Below are 12059 nucleotides of genomic sequence, written 5' to 3'. Positions count from 1 at the left end.
ATGAGGCCATTGGGATTGTCTGTGGGGGAATGTCTAAACGACAAGTGGCTGCACATTTCGACTGCCACCGGAACACTATTTCTGCACTGGTGAGACGCTACAAGAACACAAATGACGTCATCGATCGGCCACGTTCTGGACGTCCACGTGTATCAACGCCAAGACAGGACAGATGGATAAGGGTGACCCATCTTCGCCACAGGTTTCAGACTGCAGTGATGACTGCCCGAACCATCCCAGGACTTCGCCGTATCCACCTCAACACAGTTCGACAACGTTTACGTCATCATGGGATCAGACCACGACGTCCCGCCATACGGCCTATCCTGACACAACGTCATCGACAAGCTCGCCGAATGTGGTGCCGAAATCATGTCCGCAGACCCTTGTTTTGGTGGAGAAATGTTGTTTTTACAGATGAGTCCAGGTTTAACATTTCCCATAGTGATGGACATCAACGTGCCTATAGACGCGTGGGAGAACGTTATGCACAGGCCTGTGTCTTGGAGAGGAATCGCTTTGGTGGTTGTTCCGTGATGATTTGGGGTGGAACAACAGCACGCCAAAGAACTCCTTTGGTGATTGTTCAGGGTAACGTAACTGGTGTGGGCTACAGGGATCAGATTCTTCGACCTGTGGCAATTCCTTTTCTGCAACGTCATGGCCCTGGGTTAACATTCCAACAGGACAATGCCCGCCCTCATACGGTAAGGATTGCTATGGATGTCTTGCAACACCACAACGTTGACTTACTGCCTTGGCCTGCAAATTCACCGGATCTCTCCCCGCTAGAGCATGTTTGAGACGAGATGGATCGACGTCTACGCCGTCTTCCTCATCCGCCAGATAACGTGCTTGACCTGGCAACATAACTTGAGAGAATCTGGCGTGACATCCCACAAACAAGCCTTCCTTGCACGTTTGATAGGCTCTATGCGTCGTCGATGCACTGCTGTTCTCAATGCCGATGGTGGACGTACCCGTTATTGAGCTTGTGACATGGTCGTTTGACCCCCTGTCCCGCTTGTTGACTCGTGACGTCATTGTGATTGAAATTTCAATTGAAATTCTCCCGACTTGTTATGGTCTCATGATCCCTCCATTAAAGTTTTTATGTACCTTTGACATTGTTATCGTACTTATCAACTGGGACGTTACTCCTGGACGTTACTCCTGTAAACGTATTATATTTCGCGCAGGTTTTATTTTCGCACTTTTCGCGCAAAACATTTTAGCGCGAAAATTTATACACCGCGAATAAACCTGTCATTCATTCAGTCTAGCCACGCTCGCCCCTGAGTTGTTACCATAACACATCAAGTTTGAAGACAGAAATCTACGGGAATCTTAAAATGACGACTGATAGTAGCATAAAGAATCATACTTAACTGTCGCTGTAATGGATTTCCCAAAACATAATTAAATAATGAGCCAAATCCCATCGCCGAATTAGCGAAAACAGCAATGTGTGTTGTGGCCGCCATGGAAATTGGTCACATGACAGATGGTTTGATACAAAACAGATTACCATGAAACGACTCGGAAAGAAATAATACAGCAGTATTTTATTTATTCATTAAGATTTTATTTACCAGTACATCATGAAGCGAATAGTCACTTAACACTCAATCATCTCATTCACAACAACCCGGCTTGTTTGAAATCACAAAGAGCTTCATATACAGTAGAAGTTAATTCGTCAGATCGTCAGAATTCGGAACATAAGACTGATGTGTTTTTTCATCTCTTCCGTGAGTAAACGGATTACTGTGTACTAGTATATCGCACAGATAGGGATTTCCTGTGAGTAAGCAATAAACGCCGCCTGACAGGTTAAGCCACTCTGTTTGTTTTCACTGCTATTAGTGGCGGCCAAAGAGACAGCTGGCAGTTCCGGCAATTACTGATTGCGCGAATAATTGACCGCGCGATGTAGTCTAAACTGTCAATTCCGCGAAAATTGCACCACGCGAAAATAATGACTTGGTTGACCTATGTCATCGGTTCCCAATTGCTCAGAACGATGCTCACGCTGTTGATCACTAGATTGTCTGGTCCAGACTCAATTATTACAGGCCGCCGCCATATAGCTGGAATATTGCTGAGTGCGGTGTAAAACTAAACTCACTCACTAACTGAACTTGGACAATAGGTAATGGGTCAATTCCGAGTCGCGTTCCCAGCAAAATGGGTGGGCGTAGCTAGGTTTAGATTGAGATGCGGTAACATGGTTCTCCATCCATCTTCCCGTTTGTGTCTCGCCCTTTGGATATGTTAATAAACACGCGTGTGGATATGGCTTATCACCAACACGTCTTCCCCATCACGTGTGTCTGCGTGCGTGCGTGCGTGGTGTGTATATATCAGACATTGAGTACGTGAGTGTGCGTGTGCGTGTTTTCCAGTGGACATTCTGTCCTAACACAGCTGTGCTTTTAGTGAGATTTCGTTTCTTTCCTCAATTTCATTTTACTTATATATCGACACCGACACTGGTATAGATTTATTGTACAAGTGTTGAAATGCAATCTTTAAAAAAACCCACCCCCCCCCAAAAAAAAACGTCAGACAGATCAAAAGCAAAGGAAATTTACCATTTGTGTGAATTCTTCGACCTCTGCAGGATTAATAACGCCTCTGCGCCGCGACTTGGTTGATGAGGCTTTGTGTCTTTCTGACACGATGACGTATATCGATGCTCATGCTTTCAGTCACTGGTTTATCTGGTCCAGATTAGATAACTTACAGGTCCCCGTACAAAACATGTTCCTGAATTATCCGTGTTGAAAAACCATGCAGTTACACATACAATCTGTATGTCATCTCAGAGGGTGATTGTGCCATTAAGGCTTCAAACAATGTTTAACACGATGCTGTAAGATTTGAACGTCACAACAACTCTACAGACAACGTCATTATGTCACAGGGAACAAACTCGCAAGACACAGTGCTGCAACACGTCTACACGCTCTGTTAAGCACCAGATTGCGATGTTTAAAGTTCCTATTATATGTCACTTTGTAACCGTAAGGTGATGTTTTGACACAGCCAAGGGTGTTAGGTGTGGTGGGGGTGGGGTAGAGGGTGGGAGTGTGGGTGGGGCTAACTGAGAAGGGAACTGAGAAGGGAACTGACAGATATCTTGAACACAATGTGCGCACTGGGTACATGCTATTTTAAGCAGCAAAAACCCTTCAGGCATGATTGGGATAATTGCACTGAGACGAGGACAAACTGTGTAATTGATATCTCTTATACAACACACACAACAATGAGTATTTCAGAGATACACGTATATACCTTGCCAAACACACCTCGTTGCGTTATTGGCAGGGGGATAGCGTAGTGACTAAACGTTCGCTCGTCAAGCCGAAGTTGGGGTTCGATTCACAATGATTCCCCAAGACTCGCGTTTTAATACTTTTAAAGGGCGGTGAGGTAGCTTAATGGTTAAAGCGTCCGCTCGTCACTCTCAAGACCCGGGATCGATTCCCCACATGGGTACAATGTGTAAAGACCATTTCTGGTGTCCCCGCCGTGATATTGCTGGAATATTGTTAAAAGCGGCGTAAAACCATACTCACATACAAGGTACGTCACCAACAACATATCTCCGTGGACTTAAGTGTAAAACGCACATTGATTTTAACATTTTACTACCTTTTGGTCATAGATACGAAATATAAATAGACAAATGATTTAAATCATACGTCGAATGTGTATACTTTTATGTTAAAGTTTATGAAGATTTTAAAAATGTTTGGCTGTATATTTGGTCTCTTTTTTTTATCTCTGTGGGTACATGTATGTTGCAAGTCACACATGTGTGACAGGGTGAGTGAGTGAGTGAGTCTAGTTTGCACTCAGCAATATTCCAGCTGTATGGCGGCGGTCTGTAAATAATCGAGTCTGGACCAGACAATCCAGTGATCAACAACATGAACATCGATCTGCGCAATTTGGAACCAATGACATGCCAACCAAGTCAGCGAGCCTGACCACCCGATCCCGTTAGTCGCCTCTTACGACAAGCATGGGTTACTGAAGGCCCGGACCATGACAGGTATGTGTGATAAGGACATTTATCATATACCCATGTAAACTTAGGATAGGAATACAGGGGTGCAATACGGATGACTTGGTCAAATTCCATAATGCACCCCTGATTCCGTATTGAACCCCTGCCGGTTCTACTTTCTATAAAGCTCGGCACTTTTAAAAGTCGAACAGCTTCTTCGTTCCTTCATGCAAGTTTGTATGCATTAAAATATGAATGCCTATGGTAATTTGTTAATGTGGGACTTGATACATGACGTCATGCGGAGGAATGTATGATCCAGGTCAGTTGCGTGATCCGCCCAAGCGCGGAGTGATACTTAAAGTAACGTGAATGCGGAAGTATGGAGAGGAGTGAAATTATGTATCACTACGCTATGATTTGTTTTATTAAGTAACATGAGTGAGTGAGTTAATATTTATCGTCACATCGGCAATATATCAGCCATATCGTGACGAGAACAATTAATGTTATACATAGTAATTAATGGTAAATTGTAAAAACCTGTCAACGAAGGACAGTAAAATAACTAGACTATCACAGATTCGAATTTAGAACTAAAACAGTTTAACTATAGATGACAATACAATATAAAAACAGGCTATATATTGCCAACAACTGAAGGTAGATCACCATACTAGGGACTATTAAGTAGCAGATTAATGCAAGCTAAGAGGGTATATGATAAATATAGAACGTCATACTAGTGCATTTGGATGTTATGTACTGAATTCGAAGATGTCATGGGAGCGGAGAAACATCTCGTTCTCCCAACTCGTTGTTTCTCTGCTCCAATGACATCTTCTCGTTCAATCTAAACATCCAAATGCACTAGTATGACGTTCTATATATGTATGTATGGTAAGGTGGTTTCATATGAAATTCTTTTCAGTGCAAAACATGCAGGACATCATGTCACATAACTGAATTGTGCTAATCACCGTATGTAGAGATGTACTTGCAGCCAAATGAAGCGGGCATAAAATATCTGCTTCGTCATCGTGAACTGGAAAGCATCTGCATTGCTCCTCGCTGTCATTCTCCACATACATTTATTGTTCTCTGTCGTTTGAAGACAAACAGAATATCAGACGTTCACCGTATATATTCACTTTATCTATATTGCCACATAGACACCGAGTGAGGAGGGGCGGTGGGATAGCCTAGTGGTAAAGGCGTTCACTCGTGAGGCAGAGACCCGGGTTCGATTCCCAACATGGGTACAATGTGTGAAGCCAATTTCTGGTGACCATGCCGGATATTGCTGGAATATTGCTAAAAGCGGCGTAAAAAGAGTTGAGGTACATGTAGTAGTTTTTACGATGGAATATACCACCCGTATCACGGCAACAGGCATCATGAATCGTCTCATATATTCTATTGTTGAGGGGAATCGAACCCGGTCTTGTTCGTGAGTCATCCCACTGGGCTACAGATATTGTGTTTGTGGTGTGTTTCAGAAGCTTATTTAGCTGACTGTGTGAATGGTGCTCCAAATGTGTGTTGTTTATTTCTTAAACACCAGTTTGTAAAATCTCGATTTCGAACTGGTCTTCAGCAACCCATGCTTGACGTAAGAGGCGACTAACGGGGTCGGGTGGTCAGACTCGCTGACTTGGTTGACACAGGTCATCGTATGTCAAATGCGCAGATCGATGCTCATGCTGTTGATCACTGGATTGTCTGGAGCAGACTTGATTATTTACAGACCACCGCCATACCGCTGGAATATTGCTGTGTGCGGCGTAAAACAACAAGCAAACAAACATTTCAGTACACCATGCTACATTATAATTGACATGAGCTGATCATGGATGTACATATAGATGTACTTGTAGCCATTTAAAGCGGACGTAAAATATCTGCTTCGCGATTGTTGATAGTGACCGTTTATCACTCACGAAATATAACGCTTGCTTAAAATGCTTCAAGTGATCAAGTGAGACGCCATCTCTCGATAATCTCCACGGTATACGTTACGATTACTCTCCACTACACCCTGGATGCATCCACGGCTTGGCCCGATGATTTAATTACCTCTCTTGGCTGGCTTTTATCCAATCAGGTGTCTACGCTGGGAAGTTGAGGGAACCAATCACAACTGACTCTCGCTTCTTAAATTATCTAACCGTTTAAACTTGGCACAATTGATGCAGAGGTACTCTGAAAGATGTAGAAGGAGTTCTTTTATATATTTTTTGAAAGTTTCAGATCTGTCAATTTGTCTGTATTATTTCCCCAAACACATGGGTGGTACTGCGTCAAACCTTACCGACTGCGACCGCTATCTTTGTTGACACTGGCAAGCTCGGATCTAACGGCGGCTTTGCTGATTGGCTGCTGTGAGAATGCGGAGCCAGCAAAGGGAGGTAATATAATTATCGGGCCAAGCCGTGGATGCATCCAGGGTATAGTAGAGTGTGATCGTAACGTATACCCTGAAGATTATCGGGGATGGTGAGACGTAGGACCATAAGAATTTAGGTAAAGAGGTACATAGAGATGTCCTGTAGACAGACCACTTTAACACATTTGGAGTGAAACTGCGATTCGAGCCAAAGACTAACATGCCCTACTTCTGGTAATGCTAAGGGCCACGGCTTGAAACATTTGAACAAGTTGAATATTGATCAACAAAGTGTTTTTGAAAAATAACAATCACCTGATAAGTGAAAGCAAGAAAGTGAGTATGGCTCCATGTCGCTTCTCGCAATGTACTTGCGACACAAGACATTAGCGTGACACATTGTGTCCAAGAAGGGAACCGAACCCGAGTTAACAGCAAACGCTTTAACCATTGGATTACTCCACCGCCCAATTCCTGATACAGTTAATGCTGGAATGTGCCTCCATGTCTTACATTATAGGCAGAGACAAAAAACACTGATCAAAACCCCTACATTGGAATGCTTATGGCAGACGTATTCACAAGTAAGAAAGTACGACTCCTTTTGGGATGTGATACGGAATATATAAAATAAATTGTATCTGAGTTTCCATAGCCATAACAAACACGAGCGTTCGATTACATGGCCATGATGACCCCGAAGCCTATAAATATTTCTCGCTGTCGTGCATATATCAAACCAAAAGGATCAAATGTTATTTCCCCATTTACCATTTTAGCCTTCAGTAACAGTTATCTTTCATTCGCTGTGTCATCCTTTGCTCAGGATGAAAGCTTTCTTTACAGGAATCGCTTTTGTTTTGATGCCTTTGATTATCACATTTTAATCGCTGTTTGCATGACCAGTATGAAAAACCCATACTGTTTTGCATACTACAGTTTAATGGTTTCGATTACAAAGGATAGACAGTGTTTGTAAACGCTGCACCACCAACAGTATGAATGGCCTCGATTCTCAACACTACACTGCTTGCTCTGCATAAAAACATTGTGTACAGAACTCTGACCTCGACAGTCGCTGGTTGTTCTCTTTACGCGACATCTCTCCAAAGTTTGATTGAAAATTGCATTACTTCAGCGGAAAGAGGAGAGTCCTCGTATTGAGCAACCATTCACAGACCCGATGTTGTAATCAGTGGACACACTCGACGAACGCAGCTCATATCAACGAGCTCGGTTTCACAAAGCGATCCATCTCGCTGTCTTGTGGGTAATCTTAACTGCATGACAAAGAATACTCCAGCCAAATCATTTAAGTCCTTTTTTATTTTGTTGGTTCACTTCAGTGGCCTTTCCTGCTAATCAAATCAAGTACAAAAACGGAAGAGAAAAGGGTTCCAAAAACTGAATAAAACCCGTTAACACCGAAGCAGGGACCTGGTCAGAAGACTTAATTGGAAAATGCTCGGAAATTAACAATATTGTCGGAAGCAGGTCCGGAAAGAAGGAAACGGCACATACCCGCACCGGTGTTGACGATTTTCGTCTCCAATCGAATACTATCCCCAAAGGAAATGTGACTTTACTCCAGCAGCGAATACGTTGCTGTGACTCTCAATTGTGAAGATCATTACGATCAAGTGCCCTGCATCAGTAGAAAGCACACCGGATGTACAAAGCGTGGTCACATTTGCATCAGCTTGACATTCAGATTAAATTTCCAAAAGTGGTTAACATGTGATTGTATAGGGCATTTGATACTTTCAAAATTGCATTTTCAATTTACCTAATTTTTATTGCTCTTTTCTATATTGATTTGATTTAAATGTAAAGTGTCAAGACAAATTACCTGGTTTAATTATGAGTTGACTGAGTGAGTGAGTGAGTGAGTTAAAATTTAAAGTCACTTTGGCAATATTTCAGCCATATCGTGACTAAATCAAGTAATAGATTAATAATAATTAATTATATCTCCTAAGGAAATGTGACTTTACTCCGGCAGCGAATGAGTTTATGAAAAGTAATTACAATCTAGTGCTCTACATCAGTAGGAAGTACATTGGTTGGATATTTTACCCAGTATTAAAACGAGACGATTACGTGTGTTGACATGTGTAAATGGAATCTGAACAGAGTGCGAAAGACGGGAGCGAGACACAAGGCTCCAGACTATATTTCAAAATATTAATGGATGACGGTATAATGACTTCATGAACAGTGATTGGTTACATAATATATGTGTAAGATTACAAATTAAAATGTGAGCAAAGGGTGTTATTCAAAGTTGTGAACAAGAAAGTTAACCAGTAATGTGAACTAAGGTTATCAACTGGCTGTCAATGGGTATACCAGTCACTAGATGACCCCAGTGAAAGCTAGGGTTAAGTCATTCTTGAAGAGCTGACACGCACGTAACAATGTCACATGTTTGGTTATCGATGACCTTCATCTGTAACCTCATGAAGCTCTGGATGGAACGGAAACCCTCTATTACGAAGTTCTAATCAGACGGCTTCGTGTTAACCCTATTTACACCGACACCGCGTAATTTACATCAATTCAAAAATCCATTAATTGTAAACCAACTCTTGTGCTGGATCTGTGGACAGTTGCCGTGATAGCTGCTTACCAATAATTGTCTGTCTGTCCATTGATTGATCCTATTACAAGGTCTATTTGGACCTGGGTCTGCAAGGTAGACGTCATTAGACGGTGGTATTTAAACAGCGTAGGAACAGGTGCGCGTGGCACGTCTCGACAACACTTGGTCGTCTTTTGCCTCGTTTATACGCACCATACAATTCATTAAATCATGTATCATCATTCGTCTTGATTCTAGGCCAAGGGCATACACAAGTCAACAACACATAGATCCTTACTGTCGACCACATCTGTACAAATATGTAGATGGAAAGGGTGATAGCGTAGTGAACTGGGCTGCACCGACCTGGTCTGTCTACGATGAAGACAGGAAAAGTATGGACACTGGTAGTCGTTGGTGATGGTGTGATCAACCGGGGCTGCACCAACCACATCTTAATAAAGAAGGAGATAGAAAGGGTATGGACACAGGCAAATTTACAGATCACGTCCTTACAAAGATAGATAGAAAGTGTAGAGACTATAGGCACGGTAATTATGGCGTGGTCAATTGGTGACCGCACTTAACACTGTTGCTTGTTAAAGTACCCGATACTACCTGGTGTATTGTCGTATTAGTTGGCGATAGTCTCACAGCTGTCGCCAAATAAACGCTTTACACATTTTGAGGCTTTGTGGTAAATTGAACAAGTGAGTGACTATTGCTTGTCACCGCAGCAATTTGGCTGCTGTCTCAATCTATAAGTGAAATTAGTTTCACAGTTTCAGCCGTCATGCTGCCAATCACTTCAAACTTTCCATTATAGCCCTTGCCACAGAACGTGTATACAAGGCTATAGGGAACTGGAAATTAGCATAGACACACCAAAGAAATTAATTAGAGAGGAGGTGTGACTGGGAGAAAGAGTGGGTGGAGGTTACACAGCTTTGAGCAGTATTTCAGTTATTGTAGGACGTGTCAGCTACTCCGACGTAAGTGATGGAGGACTTCTTATCAGTGTTCAGCACTATGGTGAAATGTATGGACAAAGTATGGTGCTGACAAACCAAATATCATCATCAGGTGAGTCTTGGATTCAAACCTGCCTTCAGTGGATTCTGACACACTCAACGGACGCAACTCTGCTCATCTATTGCACCTCGATGACTGGTTCGCGTGTGCCTCCAAAGGAGAAAATCAGATTACACCAAATCTTTGCCCTTAAGGTCATGTAATGCTATTTTAGTTGATATTACGGGAAGATTATGTTTATACACGTGTGCTTGAAACAATTAAGGTTATTATCTCAAACGCCAGGCAGGTTTAAATGAAGTCCAGAGTTTAATGTCACGGTGACCTATAACTATTATCACTCACAGGATGCTAACACAGACCGTACCACTAAACTATCACCACTCGAGTGAGTACAAATACACAAGTAATTCGATAATTGCTTACAGAATTTAGGGACACTAAAAATCACTTGTTGAGTGAGAAAATGATGTAAGTAAGACAGTAGTAGCCTCCTATAGAGAGACACAATAAATAAATGATAGCACGAGGAATTAAGACCACCTTACACAGAGAAACCCAGGCACCTAATTCAAGATTAAAGACACACCGCTATATACCAATGCACCAAAGCAGTACCGAGAGCAGAAACTATCTTACACAATTTGCATCCAAGTTTCAAGCTCGAGACTTCAGTGGTAATATCAGGAGACAACCAATAGCAGTTCGGCCACGCATGGCCCAACTGTTACTGGAAGCGTTGACCCCATCTCATCCCGTCTTATTTAAGTGTGTGCAGACTTCGGATAGGACGACCTTACAATACAATTAGCTACAGCAATCTCATAAGAATATGTACACTAAAGTATTATATGTATCGAAAGAGGTATCGAAAGAGCGTGAACTATACTACTAGAATGTATATTTACATGTAATGAGATTAATACGTCGTACAATTAGTAATTAACAAAACAATGACGTCGTTGAAGCAAAGACACAAGCTTGAACGGCTGCAGAGATGCACAGAAAACATGCGCACTAACAACGGCATAAGATGGGTACACGTGAACTGCATGGCATAAGAGAACGAAGCTCCTTTCAAGTGACATCATTGATGTAGAAGGTGTGAGTATTGGCACCCGGGCAAGAACTGTTAATACAACCAGCTACATTCTCGATGTGTTTCATCTCTTCATTAACGCCTCCTCGAGAGAGGCTGGCATGTTCAGAAGTAGTCAAGTCTTTCCTTGAAGTTGGTTTTCATGAGATCAATAAAATTAATGGTTGGCCCCTGCACTAAGCAGTCCCATATGCAAGGAGGTCAGTGCCCACATTTGCTTGTTGTACTGTTGACGTTTTCGTCACGAATGGTGTTCTTCCTATTTTAGAGAAGACGAATTGATGTTTATTTTCCAGGGTGTATTAACCCTGAAGGAATGAAATACAGCATCATAAAGTTCGCCCATTTATCTGGCATCAACAAGTATGAAACTAGTAATGTAAACGAGGTATATCAACTATGAAAAAGACAATGATGATTGAAATGAAGAATTGTAATAATTCGAATGTAGAAAACCTTGTTTGTAATTTAAGAAGCGTTGTGTACGTGTCAAGTGTACATATATAGATACATTTATAATATGTGTCACAATCACACCCTGTGGGTAATCAAATAGCTGAACATAGACTAAACATGATTCCCAACGGATACCACTATCAGTGCTTGCTAACCATCTTTCTTAAACTGGTGTTGCTCTGGATCACATTGCCGAATGCGCCGCAGTTAGCTGTGCAGAGGTTCGTCCCATGGTAGCGCCAAACACCTATGGGTTCGAATCCCAGGGTATGAAACTCCTCAAAATTTCAGCCTGACCACACGGCTGGTTAGATGTAAAACTTGCTAGCTTTGACCAAAACTGACCAGCCGACATAAATATCTTCATATACATGTCTAAATTTTAACCTGACCGTGAATTTGAGAATCTTGTAGTCTGTGTTGAAAATAACCCGTCCCGGGCAGTCGGGCAGGCAGGCAGTCAGGCAGGTATTTCGAACGATGATAA

The sequence above is a fragment of the Haliotis rubra genome, unplaced genomic scaffold (genome assembly GCF_003918875.1).
Source record: "Haliotis rubra isolate DU_JTF1 unplaced genomic scaffold, ASM391887v1 Scf16, whole genome shotgun sequence".
NCBI lineage: Eukaryota > Metazoa > Mollusca > Gastropoda > Lepetellida > Haliotidae > Haliotis > Haliotis rubra.
Note: the sequence above shows the minus strand (reverse complement) of the source record.